The sequence below is a fragment of the Catharus ustulatus genome, chromosome 6 (assembly GCF_009819885.2).
Source record: "Catharus ustulatus isolate bCatUst1 chromosome 6, bCatUst1.pri.v2, whole genome shotgun sequence".
NCBI lineage: Eukaryota > Metazoa > Chordata > Aves > Passeriformes > Turdidae > Catharus > Catharus ustulatus.
This window is the reverse complement of record NC_046226.1, coordinates 33878673-33896185: the sequence shown is the minus strand read 5'-3', so window position 1 is coordinate 33896185 and position 17513 is coordinate 33878673. Positions and strand designations below refer to the sequence as shown.

General features: G+C 37.6%; 1 protein-coding gene across 4 annotated transcripts in view; it reads right to left on the bottom strand.

Moving 5' to 3' along the window:
* RAD51B (RAD51 paralog B) overlaps positions 1–17513 on the bottom strand; it is a 404105-nt gene that overhangs the window by 274346 nt on the left and 112246 nt on the right. The gene's annotated exons all lie outside the window — the stretch shown is intronic.

The window sequence follows — 17513 nt, the reverse complement described above, 5'->3', positions numbered from 1 at the left end:
TTTCTTTTTCTAAAATGCTGCTAATAATATCTCATTGTCATTGAAATACCATGAAAAGCCAACTATTGTGAAACATACAGATCCTCTAGTCTTGGGTAAAATCCCATGAACACAGGAAGATCTCAAGAGCAGGCAAGGCACTGAATGAAAGCAAATACAGAGCTACACTCTGAGCATTGAGGAAAAGCCAGAACACCATAGCAGTGGTAGATAGCATCCTCTCTCTGTGAACAGCATTGAATGTGTAAATGTACAAATGTGTAAATGACAACCATTGAGCAAAGTGCGTGTACCAACAGCAAAGAAGTTTTGGACTCTTTCAAGTTCTGTGTACGCTACAGATCTAACAATTATCTGTGACAAGCAGGCAGCCCCCAATATCTACTCAAGAGAGCCTGCCCCTACAGCTCACCCAGCTACCAAAACCTTGCTGTGTAAACCCAACACAGTCACACAACTGTGTTACACAACCAGCAGTATCCAAGTGGGTTTATTGAAGCTGAGGCCCAAAATAAAAAACATCATAATAACACAAGATTAAAGACTACAAAACAGAACTAAGGACTCAGACTCACATTTTCATGAATATCACATTATCCCATTACTAGGGCAGGCAATTGCTAGTGCAAGGAAAAGAGCCAGTATCAGAATAAAAGGTGTGGGAGCATTTGCATTGTAACATGTACCAGCTCCTGACACTACTTCACACATGGCTATCACAAGGTTTTATTAAGCATCACTGCAAAAGAGAAAACTGTTTTATAAGATAACTTATAAAATCATTACTTTGTCATCAAGAGGAAAAGAATTAGAAATCAATCAGCTCAGCTCTCTTCATAATTCAGACCAGTTTCCTTTACTGAATTTTCTTTGCTGATAGAAGCCTACTACAATTAGTAACATGTAAAGAATCTCAAAGGGCCCTACTATATTCTTTATAGAGCCCAATATTAATTTTGAGGGGGGAAAAGGCCCTATTGACAAAATTATTTATAGCAGACACTTGTAGAGTAAACAATTGAGCCAAAAATCGCTATGTACTTAATATAAACCAGTGTTCTCCAGTCAGAAATTATTCTCTCTCATTGGCAACACATTCACCTGTTATGTTTCTCTGATTTTGGTTTTCAGTCAGCATATGCTTTAAACTAAGACTGTTCTTTCCATCATTGTTTCCTTAAGTGATTTTTTTAAGATCTCCAGTCTTTACTACTGAAAATTGCTATAACCTTAACTTTATATTATTGCATATAGTTGTGTCTGCAGAACCTTAGGTGGAGCTGCATTTATTTCCTAAAGGAAGAATGTTCACTCCAACCAAAATACTACGAATGTGGAAACTAAGTGGTTCCAATTTTGCCAGTTAGCACATCAGAAAGAATAACAATTATGCTTAAGAGCTATCATTTTGCCCTTGTACTTAAGGTTTGCCAGACCTCTCTTAATAGAAAGCAAGTTCTACTCTAGTAGTTCAGAAAGACATTTGTGACAAATCTTAAGGGAACAGGCTTTGCCTTCACCTTAACAATTAAGGATAAAAGCTGCTTTAACTACATAAAACAGGAGGCTCGGAGCTATCAGCAATGCGTTAACTTTCGGCCAGTTCCACCCTTGAACTGCTCAAAATTTAACTGGTATCTGCAGGGCAGATTCCTCTGAGGGAACTAAAAATCCTAAACCAGCCCCCACAAAGGTGTGCTCCAGGTTCCCAGACCACTACACACAGATCTCTGCACCACAGCCAGGATGGTGCACAGGGATGATGAAAGCTATTTTGGCCATGAATTGCCAGTAAATTTAGATTTGTGATGCTGAAGGAAATAGCACCAATGATTAAACACACAGCCTTTTGCAAGACTGTGTGTGGGAGACAAATAAAAATCCAGTATCACTGTGTACAAAGACTTCCATGAACGTCTGGCAGAAACAAGAGTGTTGTCACGGTTTGTGTTAAATTCCAGGGATATTTGACCTCAGCTTATCTCAAAGTCTTGTGAAGCTTTAACTGTACAGTGGATATTTGATGCTGGACATCCCACAGCCGTATGCAATGCTGGTCTGCTCGCTCAAATGGCAGCTTTACTGCCTCCAGCAACTGGCTGCATAGCACATTTAAAAAAAAAGACACACAAAGCTTTTGCCACAAATCTGCAGGCCAATGACCTAAAATGTCCTGCAAGACCAAGGCAGCTCCCAGGCTGGCCTGTTCCTGCACTCACAGGGCTCAGACTTGATGCACAGGAAAAGGCAGAGAAGAATCAGTTTCTATATCCATAAACCAGGGGTGCTGAATAACACATCAGTCACAAGATGAGGCAGATATGGACTACCAAGAGAGAAACTAAGATCTGAGACTTTCTAAACAGGTCATTCTGTAATTAGCATAGGAAACAATATAACAAAACTCAGAGGAACTCCTGAGCACTGATGGATGATATCCTATGGTCAGTCATAATTTAGAAAGTATATTTATACAGTGAACTGTAATGTTAATTCAGTCACTATTTACACGTCAGGTAAGCAAAACTTTTCTGGCAGAAAAATGACAGATAATATACATGAATGCCTATATATTTATTACTAAGTTTAAAGAAGCCAAGATGAGTTTGCACAGATGGTGTTGGCATTACTTTTTTAATTAAACAGGGAAAAAAGCTGGGGTGTTACAACCTGCCAATGTTCAGATCTTAGTGCTTAGGACTCTTACACCCTATCACAGTACACAAAGAAACTACTGTATGAGCCATAAAACGTATAATTAGTCACTTCCCTATGTTTTTTCACACTTCAGGATGTAAGCTCCATCAGCTCTGCTTCACCTCTGAAATGCAACTGTACCTGGGAAAGTAATTCTTTAGGAATCTAATGTAAAACACGATAAAATGAAGGAACTCTTCCGTTGTTCCTCAGACTACCAATTTATGTTGACGGATAAAAGCACAAATCTTTAGGTCTGGAAAACAAACATGACCATGATCATCTGCACTGAGAGTCTAGCAGCAATGAGATCCTCCTTCATCATATATTTTCTTTGGAAACATCCTCAACCAAGACTATATTAATGAGACACTTATACCGTAGTATTTCTTCAATGGAAATTTTGATTATCTGGTCATCTGCTCTGCTGTATGTTCAGAAACCAACTGTTCAGACTGTATCTGCTTTATTTTGCTTACAGAGTGTATTTAGAGAGTTATAAATTTGTTTTAAACTGGAAGTAGAACTAGTTTGCATGTATTTCAGACCTTCCACCAGATGATTTATTCACTACATACACTCACTAAAGAATTCTATCCTTTGTCTGAAACAGAGGAAAGTGACAGGAAGCTAAAAGAAAAATACTGTCTGAATACATAAATGCCTACATACTGCATTATTCATTACTGGTTTTGGTGCCTCAACTACCAGAATGCTGAAACCAAAAATACTTAACCTGACAAAAAACCATTAACCACTGCAGTACCTTTTAAACATTATTGTACACACACAGATAGAGCTCCATTCTGTTGCCTAGACAATGGAAAACAACACTTAGACCTAAGCTTCAACAAGGATGAATTGATGACATCAGATAAATGAAAAAGATCTGTCATCTAACCAAAAAATTTCCACAAAGGTTGTCCATTCTTTTAGAAATAATGATAAATAACCAGGCAGGAAAACAAAGAAAAAAACCTTAGGTTCACAGAGACCACTTCAATTAGACCACTGACAGCAGTTTATTCATCACTATGGACAGCAATTTTTCCTCTGTGCAGCACAAGCAAAAGCCAATACTTTACATGCAGTTCTTTGATAAAGTTACCTGTATTCACAGCCCACCCTCAGCAAACCCAAACAATCTGGATTGTAGAGTAGATCTTAGTACTGGCTATCACCATCTCGTTGCACTAATTGACAAGGAAATACGACACACATGAACTAAAATGTAGAAGTTAGTATACCAGTATTTGAGTATTTCTGATTTCAGATTTTAACTCTCCTTCAAATGTCCAAGCCTGTTCACTTAAAAGGGAAGTTTAGATCGCCCTTTCTCCCTTAGTCTTAGGGAACTCGAATTTTAATCTGATTCCAGATCCAATGTGGACAAATGCAACTTTGTAGATGAAATAACACTCAAGAAATGTGATTTCACCTTTTTGATCTTCTCTGTTTTTCTCCCTTCCTCTCCAGGTTGCACACCTGGCTCAAGCCAACAACATTTTTTGGGGATTGGGTTAAGTGCTCAGAAATTCAGAACTTCCCAGATCAAAATAAATCAATGTATTATTTCTTTTATTTCTTTTGCAGCGGTACAGAATAAATGTCGATTCATTTTAAATTTAATATTTATAGACATCCTTCATCATACATTACTGATCTCAAGATCAGAAAGAAAATAAGCACAGTAATGTGAGAGGGAAAAGTAGAGGGAATTTAAGCCAAACTAAAGCTGAGCTAGTGCCTCTCCATGCAGTTACGACAGAAGCTGTCAAGCCCAGCTGAACAAACAACTAACAGACAGAAATTCTGAATAGCAGCAGCAGCAGCTTATTTTAAAGTATAACACATTCATTTCAATCCCCATGGAAAAAGTAATCACCAATTGGCTTGAAACAGCTCCAAGACTAGTTCAGCAGAACCATTTCCTTCAACAAACACACAGCTTGCTCTCGAGCAGAGGAGGATAGAATGCCACACAGTTCATTTGCTTTTGCTCTGCTCCTTCCACCTTCAAATATTTGTGTTTGGGGTAATGTTGACCAGTGGGACATATGTTCCTGTGCCTCAAATTCTGTTGAGCCGAAACTGTGTTCTTATCTTGCTCTCCTTCCCTAAAGAGAAATTAATTATACAGAGGGTAAAAGTAAGAAGAGTAACTTTTGTTTCTGCCATGCCTTTCATGTGCAATGATCTGAAAACACACAGTACATCTGGAATTGAACACAGCAACTCTTCTGCAGCTCACAGTAACAGCATACAACAGATTGGGTAAAAAGTAAATGAACATAGCTATATGCAACAACTTCTTACTCCGTCCTACAGTTATGGTAATTCAAGGTTCAGCCTCTGGCTGTTTTCCCCATTCATTGCTTCACTCCCGACTTACTTCTGACCTAAATGTCAGGAAAATCCCATTCTTAAATCCTGCCAGAAGTCATAAATCTCAGAGAGTTGGAGCAATACAAGCTTTCCAGTGCTTTAGAATGATACTAAACAAAGCAGAAATGGGTCACAAGAATAAGTAAAACAAAATAGAATTAAGGAAAAACAGGCAAGAAAAGAGTGAATTCACAACAGTCCTAGCAAAAATCGAGTTACTGATGTACTGTATGTAACTTTTAAAGTGAATGTACACGGAAGTGGGAAAGGAACAGACCAAATAGTAACTGAATTTCAGATATAAAATTGTTGAGAGGGAAGATCACACTCAGCTACGAGAAGGGCCTAAAAATCTCACCAAAAGCTGTCATGTCCATGTACTCTGTAGTATAAACAACCATAACTGCTGACAAGGAAAAACTGTTACTGTGTTCTGCTATTAAAAGCCAAAACTATAATATAATGCTCTCAAGGGCAAGCTTATGGAAAAGAGCACATGAAGCCTATATATGGCCAGCAGGTAATTACTTATTATATCCATTTTTCCCTGACACTTGAAAGAAAAGATACAAAGAAAACACTTTTTGAAGGTTCCCTGGCAGACAAAACCCTCGCAAATCGCTTTCTGAAACACAAGTCATTGCACTGTTGCAAACTGGACAGCAACCTGGATCTTTGCAGGAGTTATGTGTAACTCTAACTATTGGTCTGAACTATATTTTGTGGTAGCACATCTTACAACTTCCAGAAATACATGCTTCTGGTTGAGAATTAACCCCTTTAGGAATGAAAGATATTACAGAATCTCATATGGGAAGAAGTGTCTGAAGGCAGCCAAGAGCTACACCACATTGAGGAGCAGAGGATTCTCCAGACATCAGATCAGCTCTGCAGCCCTGGACTTCGGATCAAGAATTACAGAGATTGACTCTTTTCTAGCTATTTGGTTTCCCAGAGTCATTCAGGTCTCTTTTGGAGATGTCACATCAGCACATCTGTAATGCCAGGGAGGAGCCAGGTCAAGATTGCCAAGGATTTCAACACTGAACTGAGTCTGAGCTGTGCTACAAGGTCCAGGAACAGTTTCAGATTCGAGATGAAACAACATGGAGAGAGCAGCTAAATTCAAAAGGGAAGATACCACAGGAGCACAAAAAGTACAGTGGAAAGGGTAGAGCCTTCAAGGATACGAGTATATAATAAAAGAAGCTAGAACAAGACCCACAAAAAAAGAAAAAGGAAAAAAACCCAAAACCTCATGCAGATGGTCCATAACATTTAATCCAGGTGTCATTTAAATATGTTGAAGGAAGTATATTTTAAAGTTAAAACAAAGGCTGAATGCTTAAAATTCGTCAAATTGTAACTTCCTTGTTCTAAAAGAATTCCTTTTTACCAGCTAAGAAATGACCACTGTGTTTTCCACTGCATCCTTCCTTCCAAGTGAAACAAATTTTGCAAGCTCATATCACAGTTGGCTATTTTTTCAGCATGAGAAAGGATTGCTGGCAAGGACATGAAAAATTAAAAGAAGATTAAAAGGGGAAAACCAGTAATAGGCTGCTATTATTGCTGAGCCAGTGCTAAACATAAAAGAGTGGAAAATAATTTGGATTCTTTAAATGCATTTTTATTTTAATTTTACACTTCAGCAATCAAAGCAATCAAAGAAAAAAAGCTTGTTACCAAAAGATAAAGTAACATACAGAGTCTTTATTAATTTAAGAAAGGAAACTACAGCACACAGTGAATCAAAGGACAAAGCAAATGTCAATTAAAAAAACTATCTTTATATTTCCTTACAGGTTGTCAAATCTGTCTATTAAAGACAGATTGGGTTGGAAGAGATTTTGTGAATACTCCCAACAAACACAGCAGAAATCACAAACATTAACTCGGCACAGTAGTGCTTGTCCTGAGAAACAAACTGAGGTCACTCCTGTCTCTTTTTACAAAATCCCATTAAATCTTTGGTTTGTACCCAAATTCTCCCCAGGGAACATCACAGTTTAACTTCAGCTGCATAAACAACAGTCCTTCTTCCAAATAACCTAAAAACAAATAAACTATGCCTTTTAAATATTAGTGATCCATAAAAAAACTGTCAGTAATTAAAAACATAATGTGGCTTTCAGTACTCAGGCTAAACTCTTATCTGGGAATTCTTTCTAAGCCATTTTATTATAAAATGAGATGTCTACAATTGGGAAAAGATCTCTTTTATAGGATGGGCCCACTCCAACCGGGTAAGGAGCAATGAATGAGAGCAGAATTAGCTTTCACAGTGGTGCTCTCCACTGTTCACAAGTCAGATAGAGCTGAGGAAGTATAGGTCAGTGTCGGATAAGGACAAAGATAAATCCTGTCTTTTGGAAAAAGTGGTTTAACCTCTCTCATTGGCTGTTCCACCTCAACCATTGATTTAACAGCTCAGGTGATGCAAGTGCTCTGCATCTGCTTCAGTGCAACCTCTCATTTAATCCACCCCAGATGACTTTCAGATGAATGGCCCAAAGAGTATTTATGCAATCTGTTTGCCAACTTGGTGATAACAGCAAGCAACACCAGGGGTAATTTCTTGCACTGCTACAGCTAAACACACAGCAAGCCTGCCCATGGCATGAAGATCTCACAAAAATAAATGGAAAATAAGGGAAACACAGTGACTGAGGAAAGCTAAAATGCTTCACTGGATGCCATTTGGTAACAGCAGCTCACATACAAACCTTTTCAATAACATTTTCAAAAAGCATAAAAACAGATCTAGAGTCTTTTCCAATACAACACCCCAGAAAAGTAGGCAAATGGAGAGCTCTTCCTGGACTATGTAAAGGAGCAGCAGTCAGGGAAATCTGCTGCTCTGAATCACCTCAAAGCATTGATGTACAACTGCCCCAACCATGTAGAAATCCAATCTGCTACTTAGTAAGTGGTTTTGGTATGCAGTTCGTTAAAGTTTAGTATCCATTCTTGTACGGTGTGTTGAGAGCTTTAAAGTAAAACGATAATGAAAGCCCTCTAGTGAAAGCACTCCTGCTTCCCTTCTCGGCACAACATCGAGTTGACATTGTGCAGTCTTTGCAACTTGAACAAACCTGAATGCTACATGCCTACATGCCAAAATCATCTTTTTCCCCGACCTCAGGGGTGGTGATGTATATCTCCCACAAATGCAATATTACTTCAGATAAAGCTAAGGAAGACTCAGAACTTAAGATGGTTCTTCTTTAGTAGTTTATCCACTGCTCCCATGATTTTCAAGATTTAACAGAGCTTCATAATGAATTTAAAAAGCAACTCATTTTATTCATCTACTACTCAAAGCATTCACAAGTAGTTAGGAGCTTCTTTATTAAGCAGCAAAGTGGAATACATAAGGTATAAAAAAGACTACAACAGACAGAGCAGTATCTGTATCTATTTCTGTTCTCTGAACCTTTTTTCTCCCAAAGTCTGTTAAATTGGACTCAAGAACCCCTTCGCCTAAATTCACAGCCTAAAAAAATACTACAGTGTCCACCTATACCCTAGCGTGCTTTCTTGTTTTCTGGCTTCAAAAGTTCATTAAGCCCATCTCTGCTTTTAAACCCAGTCATGGATCATCTCATGCTATTTAACCCTGTGCTCATACACATACTTCCTTTAGAATAGTGCCAGTTCTGAACACAAGGCTGAAATATTCCTAAACTCTAGTCTCAGTCTCACAGCACTGTACTGAAATCACTCCAGTCCACCAACTTCTCTGACAACTTTGGAAGTTAGGTAGCATCAACTTTAAAAATTGCCTAACTGCCAACACTAAACAATCTCTATTAGCAATCAATGTCCACTCAACCACACAAATATTTTAATTATCTTTTAAACTGAATCAGCACTGAAGAATAAATCTATGAGCTGAGAGAGTTGATCTTAAGACTCCAACAACAGCAGCAACATCAGTTCTATCCTGGTAAAAACTCCAATAAGACAAAGCCTTTTATGAGCAAAACCAGCCACTTTAGTTCTATTAAGCAGTTACATAGTACACACTCATTCATTCAAAATGTAAAACCATCCCTATCTTCATGCTTCTAGTTCATGGAACAAATATAAGAATAACATGATAAGAAAGACCAATCCTTTCATTTTCTTGGCCAACATTTTGCATTTTGAAGGTAGAATCGCACACTCCATCTTTTACACATGGAGACCTTGGTCTATGTTCAGATAAAATTGAAAACTCTATTGGGAACTCAAGTGATCTGAAAAGCAGAATGCAGTATCTCAGTGCACATGAGTAAAAGGATTTGACAAAGAACAAGACTGCTTTATTCTGTTATATAAAAATCTATATGAACAAGGAGTCACCTAAAATGAGTCATCTACACTGAGTTTACAATCTAATCAGAAATGAAACAAATAATGAGCATAACAGACAACATGCAACAAGACAAAAATAGGATAAAGCATGTTGACAAGATTATGTGCGTATTTCCTTCGATTGTGCATCAGAGATTTTATTCAGAGGTGCTGCAGTAGCCAACAAACAGACAAAAATATTGTCAGCATTCTCATTGACTGACTTGATCATCACACACTTCTCCCAAGCTGCAGCAAAATCCTGATGAACTGCAATACAGTCACAAGAAACTATCCTCCTCCACAGGAGCTGTCCTGTCACAGCTGAGCTAAACAAACTTAATGAACTTACCACCTTTGTCATAATGCAATTGTTTCTGTTATGCTTCACAGATAAACTTATCTGCTTGGTATCAGAGCACACAGTTTGGTGGTTTTAAAAATAATTCTGCCTTCTCAACAGACCCTGGTAACTTTCCTCTCAAGGGCAACAGCTGGAGAATGTTCTGCAACGTATTCATCAAAATCCCAACACAAGTGTTCTTTCAGGTCAGACAGGCTGCTCCCGCATTTCAGCTAACCTGCCATGAAATATGCACAAGCCTTCAAAAGGAGAAAGCACCATAGATGACGAAAGGTTCAAAGAAGCATCCATTGACTATAAACTTCAGTCAGAAGGTTGAAAACTCCAGTATTAGTTTGTCACTAATGGACTGTCACAAGACTGGATTCTGTACTTTAAAGACTTAGTCTAAGTTGCCAGGTTTTTCTGGAGGTTACAGATTGATGTTGTTCTACTCAGCCACACAAGGCCATAAATGGCTGAAGAATTCAGCTCTCTTAAGAAGTGGCCAAGGTATTTAATTTGCAACATCTCACTGACTTAAAAGATTCGGGGTTTCTGACCTGAATCACTTTTGAAAGTTATATCTAGGCCATGAGCATCCAATTACCTTATGAAATCTGCAGCTACCCCTTTTGGTATTTTTCCATAGCATGTAGGGAGTCTTCCAGCCAAGCATGCATTCTGCCTCCACTCAAATGCCCTGGCTCTAACCTTTCAACCACAACCATTTTATTTCACTTCTGAAATCTGTCCTTCGCTGAAAGCTTCCTAAAATGGCTACAAAGTTACGTAAGAGTCCATTGTAATCTGCATAAAGGTCTGATTTGTTATTTTGATTTGCAGCACATTGAGACTTGTCTTGGTCTGACTGGGACTGGAAAGGTAAAATGTAGAACTGGTTGAAGTCTTATAGCCTTTTCCCATCAAATTTCTTTGTTTTCACATGTTTTTATGGAAGTGCAAAGTTTATCCTGCTGGTTTATGTACACTCAACACAGAAAGCCATGTGCCTGCACTTTGGTTCTTCAATTTGATAGGCACAATCCCCTCCATCAATTTTCTAATCATTAACTCTCCATGCCCTCCCTGAATGATGTTCAAAAGACAGTCTGCAAAGAAGAACAGGCATGGCATTGCTCCCAGACACAAACCACTGCTGTTCTCTTGCAGTACAACAGCTGTTACTAAAACATACAAATAAATAAATCCCCTAAGTGAAATATATTTGTCAACACAGAACTAAATCTGGTTTTGTTGAAACAAACAAACTAGATTTCAGAATGATGATGTCTACAACACATAATTAGTCTTTTAGGCAGGAAAGGATGAGCATGAGAAAGATTTGTGATTGACTTGTTTAAGTCAGAAGATGGGATTGTGTACTGTGGAAACAATCAGTTTAAGTTCTGTAAAAAGTGGTTTTACTTTATTAATTTTTTTTTCATTTAAACATTCATGTTTCAAACATGCCACAATTTTCTGTGTTAATAGGCATAAGTTAGGATTGCTTAACAAGGAAATGAAAGGGCTAACTTGAGCTACACCTCTTTTTTTCCCTCTACTCTTTAGCATCCCTGTATATGCACCTCGCAAGCTCCAAAGACAGACACTGAGGCAGCCATTCAGTTGCCAAGAGCCCCAGTCATATTATTAATGTACATACTACCCATGGCCATTATTCATCAACCTCACTCAAAGTTGCTCAAGTGTCAATTATATGCTTCCAGTCAATGTGGTCCATGTGCTCCTTAACCTCATGTTGTTGCTCCTGGCTTTCTTTAAAGTCCTGCATTCACACCATGCAGCAGCACGTAGTTAAAGATGGCACTAGAAGATGACTATGATTTATTATCTCTTTAACTGATTCACTCATCAATACTCTGAAATTCTGAAGATAAATTACAGGATACCAAGAAGAAAAGGAGACACACAATCATTCATAAGCCATTTTTCCAAAGCTGATCCACTGTGTTTTTTCTTTTTCTGGACTGCTTGCTGTTCAAAGGAATGGCATCTTTGCACTGGAGAGGCTGGAGAGAAAATTGAGTAGGAGCAGTTCTTTAGCATCACAAGTTCTTCAACTTGTAATTCTGAAAACATCTGATACTTTCCTCTCAAATACCCAACCCACAGAGTCTCCATCCAGGCATCAAAGTAACAGATTTCAACTGTACCATGTGCATGAATTCAGACTGGAGTGGTGGGCTCAGAGGACACAACCCCTGGGGGTTTTCTTCAGTTAAACCAAACACATGCTGAGAGATAGTTAAGAACCTAAATAAAAATTCAGTAAACCTAAATAAAAATTCAGCAAAACAAATCAGAGAATATTAGAAAACTTTGTATCAAAATAATTACATTCTACAGGGTATTGCCTTAACATCAATAGCGCTGGAATAATTTCAGCTTTTGAAAAATATCACCCTAAGATAATCAAATACTTCTAAATTCAAGGTAAAGCTCCATTTTAGAATGGAAGCCCAGATTGTCAGTGAACCTCAGCTTTCATCTTCAGAGCTTGTACATTTTGCATTTCTACAGAGATATCAGTCATAGTTCCAACTCTCAGTTTTGCCCCAGGAATTCTGGCTTTAGCAATTAATGACCTAAATTATGCTCTTCTTTTACAAAAATCACAGCCTATTAAAACTCTTTTAATTGTTTTCTCTATATATCAGATCTATGAGAGCTTTTAATAAGAAGTGACAGGGAAGTTACTGAATGTATCCTGAACTTGGTTTACTTAAGGGAACTGACCTCTCTAGTACTGATCCACCCTATGCAGAAGTCTGGCAGGAATTAATAGCTGAGCTCTTAAACATGCAGCAGAGCCAAGTGCACATACATATGTTTGTGTGTTCAGTCTACTACTTTCAATCTTTCCATCTATTTACTGAACCTTCTTTTCCTGTTTTATTTACTTAGGCTCCAGGCTCACATGGTAAATATTTCACAGGGCAACCAGATAAGGTAACTTTACCAAGCTCAGCAATGATGGAAAAAAACTGTAAAGCTGCTGCTTCTCTGTTCCGTTTTCTTTTTAATGGAGTGCAGCTGAAATGCATCTGGAAAACATCTGTCAGCTTTAATTTCCCAAATCTGTGCTAAAATAACTACAGCTTGATCATATGATAATTACCTCTGAATTAGAGCCCTGGGTTTGAGACATTACACACAACTAGAAATTAGCCAAGAGCCTGAGGATGACAATAAACACAAGGCTGAAAAGCTTGGGGTTTTGGACATACTCTTCTTCAGTATTTGTTAGTTTAGTGCATTCTTCTATTAGGTAAACATCTGAAGAACAACATTAATGCTTTGCTTTCCCTCAGTGTTTTTGAAATACTGTCCTCAAAAAAAACCTTCTACAAATACCAGAACACTTCAATGTGAAGTAGGTATGTACATGAAAAGTGATCATCTGAAGCTAAAGAGAACCTTAGGGTTCTCCTCAGGGTAATTTTCATTTTGAAAGGCAGTGAAATTCAGTTTCTAGTGGCTGGTTGTTTCACCTCTAGACACTTAGAGTTTTTTCAAGTAACTTATGAACAGAAAGCAGCTAGCTTCCCCTCATTTTTCTACCTAATAAACTGCCTAGATAGAAAACATAATAAATATGTTTGAGACAGACAAAAACAAAGATTTACTTGAAAATACTTTAAGAAATTAAACAGTTTGTTAATTTTATATAGACTTTCTGCTCAGAGATACAGATTTATCAACTAGACTCAGGAGATAAAAAATAATCCCAAATTATCTATGTGAACTGTTTCACCAAAGATTAATTTGGTCAATCCATACAAACTGACTATTGCAAAGTGTGCCTGCACTTTTCTCAAAAGATGGAAATGAGATCTGAAACTCTGTGAACTGAAAATTTCTTCATATTCTTTGTAATCTTTTCCTGTAACCATGTCATCTAGCATTACTTGCCACTTTACAACTTATAAACATGACTAACTCCAGAAATCAGAGACAAGAAAAAAATACACCAAAAAATACAGTTTGCTGACCCAGTCTGACCATGACATCCCCTAAACATCCCCAGCAAGTAATTTTTATACTTTAGACATAATGAGTAAGAACAGCAGAAATGAGGTAACAATAACAAATTCTACATATTAATATAAATCACCACTTCATTAAAAATTTAGAAAAATAATTTTGAAATAATTTTTTTAAATTAGCCTCATTTTTGGCAGTTAAAATCTCAGCAGAATTAATTTCCCATTGACAGGCAAAAAAGCAATAGAAGTTTGATGACTTCAAAGCCAATGCATAATTGTATTACAAACTACGTTTAGCTATTTATATAATAGCTATTTAATAGATTCATTTTTAAGAGGACACCAGTGTCCCATTTTACCCAAGACTAAAAAAAACTTCAAAGAAGGCATTTTGCACACAATCCTTTAGCACATAAACAAAACTTTTGGGGGAGAATGTAAGCTCAAGGACATGAGCTAATACAGTTTTCATGTGGCAGTCAGCTCTTATTCAAACACCCAATACACTGAGGTATCTTTTTTAAACATCAGAATACTTAGAAGATCATTACACTAATCCTGAGTATGTCTCCTTTTAAAATAGGTGAGGTTACAAAGAAAGAAAAAAACCTGTTTAGGAGATTGAGGAAAGCATTATTTACAAAAAGGCTTCTTTTTAACACAGAAAAACAAATACATTTGGGGGTCTGTTCATTTCAGTGATACTACTGTTTTCAATTTAATTACTTGCCATTGTAAAAAAATTATTTCAAATACTTATGTCTAACTTCAACAATTTCTCTTCAACATTCATATCCACTGATGTTACTACACACTGTCAAAACAGATTTCTCAATTAAACATCACACGTGTTCCTGCCCCACATAATACCAGATTTATTACTGCCAGCCTCCAGCCAGCTCTTCTCCAACAGCTGTGCTGCACTTCATTGTTATGCAACACTGAAATCAATTCCAAATTTTCCCTATGACAATGATTGTGAAGAACTAATTTTCTCTGGATTTAGAGTCAAGATTTAATGCAAGTATGTCAAGCAATAATCTGAAACCAGTCACCTTTTTCACACCAATCTCCCAAGTGAAAACTAAAAAAGCAAAAAGTGAGTTTAAAAAAGAGGTAATTTACAGTAGCAGTTTGAACTGACAATGAAGAACAAAGGCCAGAGGAGAAACTTAAGAGTACAGGGCAAAAATAACTTTTTGCAGAAAGCAAGAAGAACCTAGAAGCAAACAGTACAATAAAGAGAAAATTATTACCCTAACATCTTTCGTACATTTTCTAAGAAATACAAAAGCAAAGTCATGCATAAATATGCACCTGGACTGCAAGGCTCTGACAGCAGAAAAGCAAGATTTTTAGGGGGTGTTTCTCTATGCAAGAAAGTGAATTTCTTCAACGAACAGGCTAATGATATGGAAATCTCATTAACAAGTAACTCCAGCAAAATTTTTAAATCCACCACAAAAGCACTGTAAAAAAGAATAAAACTGTAAAATTAAATAGTAAGAGTGCCTCAATTTGTTTCCTATGCTTAGGCAAAACACAAAGCCAAATGGCAAAACTATACCAGGTCAAAAAGGAGTTTGATAGACTGTAACAGGAATTTCAATGTCTGCCTCACTTGATGAAGAACTCCGCAACTCAGGTGACCAAGCAATTTTAAAGTGTCTGCTAAGCAGAACAGCAAAAAACCCATGTACTTTTATACAATTTTTTAATAGCTTAAAAATTTGGAAGATGTCAGAAACTAAGATTATTCATCTGAAGCTCTGCAAGGTGTATGCTTTCATGCTCATGAGATTCAGCCAGACCACAAGAGCAACGTCTGCTGAAACTCCCCAACCCTGAGCACAGGGCAGCAAGGGAGGTGGAAAGGATGGCCTAAGTACCCGAATCAGCTGCACTCCCTTCAACACCCCAAGTCCACAACTAAAATTAGCACTCAGGAGAGGAAATACAGATCTAATCCTCAATGTGACCTTCACTTTGCTCTGAGAGGCCCATTCTTTAGACCCCAATAAACACTATGGTTCCTTGAGGATTACCTGATAAAGGTAGCAAACATTTTGCATAAAGCAACAACTTTTATTCTTAGGTTTAAAGAAGACAACGTCACTGATAGTTGCACGTGCTGATAGCAGAGTCAGTCCAGCAGAGAAGCCAAAACCTCCCCTGGGGAATGTGTTTTATGAACACTCTGCAGAGCCCACCTTTACATGAGGCCGTGTATCTTTGAAAATCGGGAAGTCAAGAGTCGCCATCGGATCTGTCTAGGCTCACTACTGAGACAAATGTACGCTGGTTCAGCTGGAATCCAGTGTGGGAAAAGTTAAGCCCTACTCTTTCTCTATGCATGAGCTCTAAGTCTTGATCAATATGTGGTAAATGTTTCTTCCTTGAAGGAAAATGTAAGTGAAATATATATGTAATGCTCTAATAATAAAGTACAAAACAGCGCAGCCCCAGACACAGCCCTACCAAGTTCCTTTCACATGAGTAATCCCACATTAATTACAAAAGATGAGATTAGTGGGTCTTAATTCATTTGTTTTGATGTTCTCTCTCTCAATTCACATGAATCAATATAAAACCCAACAATATTTACTAAGCAGGAAGTTTAAAAGCAAACAGTCTAATGATCCTTAAGGATCACCAGAGACAGTAAAACAATGCTGCAGGAAGAGCTCTAGTTTACTCGTTCTAAACGCACAACTCATACCTTTTTCTGGGCCTTCTGATATATTGTTATGACATGCAGATTTTGTGCAGCATCAGGACTCAGAAACACGTACGAAGTTTATAACTCACATTTCTGAGGGCAACTCTTCCATGCCTGATGAACATCACAGAACTCACTTCTTATAATCATAAAAATGGCAGCTTCCCACATTTACACAGCTGTTTAATTCATAGAGCAGACCTGACATGTTTTTGAACACTATTCTGAAGTTTTCCTGACTTCTGTGTTCTAACTAAATAAGTTTTTCTACAGGCATCAAAAGACATAGTTAAAAGTCAGAGCAATTTTCTTAAATGTACCCCAAGAGCTATTGCTTCCCATTACACAAGGCCAAGGGCCAGACATGTGGTTCCATTACAAGCACCCTGTAGAAACATATAAAAACACTCACAAAAATGCATTTGTTTATATGGCAAAGAGATATGAATGAATGAATACTCTACATAGAAACTACCACAATATTATTAGAGTTTATTCAACTGGCAAGAATTTTATCAAATCTTAAATCATGTTCCCTTCCTTCTTTCCTCCCCACATGCATCAATGGAGTCTTGTGTTACGGTTTGCAAATATTTAAAGTGGTGTGTCAAGTCTTGCTGCAGAAGCCTGATGGTCATGCTATGCTATGAATAACAGACTGAAAGCAGGGAAAACAGTTCCTAAATCAAATTACAACTCTTGGGGATAAACACATTTCCAAATGATGTAATTATAACAATATGTCACACTCTGCTGAAGACCTCATATAACATTAAAATAAAGAATGAGTGGGTAGGAAATATAAGCAAAGGATGACATAATATTGGTCTGTGCCAGTTTCTGCCTGTTTTCAATCAGGCCAGACGTCAGAGAGTAACTTGGGGGAGGGGGGGAGGTCTCACTAACAATCAAGGGAATTTCTGTTTAAGTCAAAGGCCTGTGCACCAAGATCACATTTGACCTTGTAACATAAATAAAGTAACCTTAATGAAGTGTGTACAGAGCCTGGGAAAGACAAGTC